Genomic DNA, 4,344 nt, shown 5'->3' on the forward strand with positions numbered 1-4,344 from the left:
CCCTGAGACCCGCTGCTGCTGACACCACAGACTCTGGAGAGGGTTGTGTGGCGAGACATTTTGGCATTTTATCGGGTGCCTTACATATTTTATCCACTCTTCCTTTAAGTGCTGTTTCGGTAAATGGAGGTTTTAGAGTATGAAGGCCCTCCTGCCAAACATGATCTACGATGGACATAGAAAACACAGCCTTTCCTCGCCTACCCATGTGGTCAAAAAGAAAACAGTCCTTTTTTTCTGCCGTAGTTAAACCGATTTTCTGGCACGCCTTCGATACCATGGAGTGGAAAGCCCCAATGCCATCTGGAGGCGAGTGTTGAGCAGGACTACCCTGTATATCTTGGTCCAGGTCATCCATGTCCCACGTATCGGCTCTGCGAGGAGACGAAGAGGTGGTGGAGCTTGTGTCCCTTGGACCAGTGTCTTGGTCTTTATCTACCAATTCTCCCTCTTCATGTGCACGTATGTATATGCGGACTATATCCTCGTGGTGGTCTGGAAAGCGCATGCAGGGAGAGTAAGGATTGTGGGTTTAGAAGGGGGTATTGTGGATTCATACCTCCCATTCCCAAAGGTGCTGATGGTAGAGTAGGTGTTTGTATTCTTAGAGGTGTTTCTTCTCCTCTTGATGGTAGCCGATCGTCTCTTGCTCCGGTTGGAGAAAAAGTTGAAGAAACATCAATTTGATGTGGAACATGATTTTCTCTCAGGAGAGAACTCTAGGAATCCCACCAGCTCGAAAGATGGTTGAAAACTGAGGGGAAGCTGCTGGGGTGGAGCTATACACTCAACGTCATATTGGTGGGGACCAAAAGCACCCACAACGACGTTGATGGGACAATCAAGGTTTGCCCATAGGAAAATTACTAAATCAAAGTAACCGGGGATTCCCAGCCTGACAACGGGGAATATTCACACCATGTGAATCCATGAAAGATCCAGTGCTGGAGAAATAGTACACCTACGTTTACATAAAAGATCTCTGCCTAGCGGATTTACTGATTCAATAGGGCTCAAAAGAAAAGCGTGCCCATCAGTAATGGGTCCTAGTGTGATTGTGAGGGAGTTCCCAGTATAGTTGGGGTATTGGATATAACAACAGATTTCATAGTCTCTTTGGACTGATACACCAGGTAAGGCATCCATTTTCATGGTGGATCTATTAGCCCCACACCAAGTCCACTAAACAAAATACAGGCACCATACAACACAACAAAGGACATATGGGTATGTAGGTTTCTCCCACCAGGAGTCCTTGACCTCTGTTCCAAAGTTTGCCTTCCTTCTGGGTGAGAGCTTGCATATTCTGCATCTGTCCCTGCAAGCCCTTCTCCTGTAAAGTCATCAATGTGCCCTCAAAATGTTCCTTCTTCTGCTACATGCTACACAGTGATTCGCAACCGCGTGCATTTCAGCTAAAGATTTAGTCTGCCACCCAATACACATAGTTGTGTCTGAAACTTAGGTAACAAAATCATTTGCTATAGCTCCCTGTGACGTCTCATCTAGTTTGGTGATGCATGCATGCTGTCTGAATACTCATTTCCTCTTATCCAAATAGTGAGCCAGGGATTCACCTTTAATTTATTTACAATTTCCTATTTTAATTGAATCAATTGTCTGTGAACAGACTTCAGGGATTGAAGCAAATATTCTTTCTCTAGCATGAACCAGTGCAGTGGTTCCCCTGTCCCAGATCAGGACCTTGCCTGGTAGCACATTCCTTAAGTCTCTACATTACACCATTCTGAAAGATTACCCTCATGGACTGGTTCATATCTTCCCATGAGGGGAGATAACAGTGAAAGGCCATCTGCAGCTGTGCGACAAAATGCTGTGGACATTTGGGAATTCCTTTGCCAGGTTTTGCAAATCACCTGATGTCTGTGGAAGGTGTACGATAATGTGGTTAAGCCGTTGATGCCCTTCCTCTTTGTTACCTGCTGGCATTTGTCTAAAAAGGCATTTGGAGGACTCAAGAGCTTCTCTCATACGGTCCATTCCCTACTTGCTGACTGAGTAAAGGGGGTAGGTGCACTGAACAGCACATGCTCCACAGAGGCTCCCTGGACACTTGGACCAGGTTGTTCATTCACAGAGGGCTCAACTTACTGAGGTGCTTGCAATTAAGCCTCCTCTGGTGCCTGTAGCCCCTGCTAAGATTGTCCCTGTCCTGCTCTTACGGCTGCTCAAATGCAAATAAAATACTAAATATCCTCAGTCGATTCATGGTCCTGCTCTTCGTGTTCAGCATCAGCTTTCGCCTCTGCTATCAGGGGGCCAGAGGTGCATGCTTCCATCGGACACTCCCTTCGACCTTAAATACTTTATTTGTTTCGCTGTCTATAATGGACTTCCTTTAATCTTAGTGATTTATATCATTACATGTTCAAGTCTGCCTCTGTGGTGCAACAAATTCACCTAATAAAACTAAGAAACAACTTTGTATACATAAATGGGGCTTGTATACAAAGAATGATAAAGAAGTCCAGCTGTTGATTTTACATTGCAGTGCGTTAGCATGAGTGTCACTGGGTGGACGATCACAGGGAGGCATCAACCAGGTGAGGGTCGGGGTCAGAGGGGGTGAAGAACAGTGCTACTTGAAATTTAGTTGGGTTTGTAATGAGCAATTAGGGGCTCATGGTGGTTTATCGTCGGAGGGGTGGAACAGTTGAGATGAGGGACTTCCAGGCCGCAAATGTGTCAGTGAGGCTGTCGCCGTGACTGTAGCGATGCGCCCCATGCAATTGTTTCAGCTTCGTTCCAGGTCTTAATGTCACATAGCTATGCTTTAATATGAGGGCCCCTTATCGATTTCCAGGACATGGCAATTCACCTATGGGCAAGTATACACGCTAGGTCCATAGTTTTGTTGACGTGTTTGAGTTTTCTCTGTCTAGCGTATGTGCCCAATAGGCACTTCTTCTGTGTCCAGTCGTACCTAGTGAACCCAGCTGACTTAATTTTATTCAATTTTGGCCCAGAACGTCTGAACTTTGACACACTGCCAGAACATTTAGATAAGGTTTGCGTTATCTTGGATGCACCAGGGGCATGTAGGTGGTGTGTTCTTTCATAATTTGGCTATTCTGTCAGGGGTCATGTATGTGCAGTGCATAATATTAATTTGTACCAGTCTAAACCTAGTGCTCCGGGATACACTTTAGGGAAAACCTAGCACACTCTCCCATTCCAGATCAGGGATTCCCTCACCCACGTCTGCTTCCCAGAGTTTTCTCAGATTAGGGTTTCTGATGTTAGAGCCCCCAGCAGGCAGCCGTATAGTCTGGATATAGGCAGACAGCCGTCTTACAGTGTGTAGGCCAGGGACAAAATGGCATTTCCTCCGGTTCCACAGGTCACCCACTCATCTATGTCTAGCAACCCCCCCTCATCCTTGTGTATCTCAAGAATTGACCCATGTGCAGGCCCGAATGTCGGTTCAGATTTTCCAGTTCCCTGAATGAACCGCTGGCATATCGGTCTCCCCAGGTATATATGCCTAGGTTCCTCCCAGCACCTAGCCCTGACCAGGTCTTCCCGGTGCATGCATTCATCTACCACTATTGGGGTATTAGGTGAGTCACCTCGAGTACCTTAAGGGGTCTAGACCAGATTTGTCTGCCTAGTGCGACCAGCTGGGGCAGGGAGTTCATGCAATTTTCCAGGAGCCACAACACTGTTTGGCTGGCGACATCAGGTCTTGTCGCAGCGTCGTTTCAGCTGTGGGTGGGAGTGTCTGCGAGACACTTTGACACAAAGCTCAGTTGGGCTGCTAGGTAGTAGAGTTCGAGTCTCGGCGGTTGTGCTGCGCCATCCCTGTAAGGAAGGCTCAGTACCACAAGGGACAGTTTGCAGCCACCTGAACCGCAAAGGAAATACCTGATCATTGAGTCTAGTGAGCGGAAAAAGGCCACCCCTATATAGTAGTGGATGTTAGTAAAGTTGTAGAGGAACCTGGGAACGACAATCATCCTGACAATGGTGATTCTGCCCTTGAGTGACAGCAGTAGCCGAGACCAGAAGGCCATAGATCTCGAGGCCATCCACCACCCAGAGCGTGTTTGTGTGTCTTTCGGTGAGTGGGTGACTTGGATTCAGAGGTATCTAAAGGATTGTGTTTCCCAGGAAAAGGCCCAGGTCAGGTAGGTAAGCCCTGATTCTGTCCTCGAGTCCGCACAGCGGAAAGAGGCAGGATTTCCTTTTGTTAAAGGAGATCCCCATCCAGATCCACAAACCTGTCCAGCCCATCCAGGATCATGGGGAGGTTAAGTTGCGACTCACACAGGTAAAGCAGTACATTGTCTGCATAAAATGAAATCAGGTGATTGTAGCCCACGA

The sequence above is a fragment of the Ambystoma mexicanum genome, chromosome 7q, assembly GCF_040938575.1.
Source record: "Ambystoma mexicanum isolate Mex_15411 chromosome 7q, UKY_AmexF1_1, whole genome shotgun sequence".
Taxonomy (NCBI): domain Eukaryota; kingdom Metazoa; phylum Chordata; class Amphibia; order Caudata; family Ambystomatidae; genus Ambystoma; species Ambystoma mexicanum.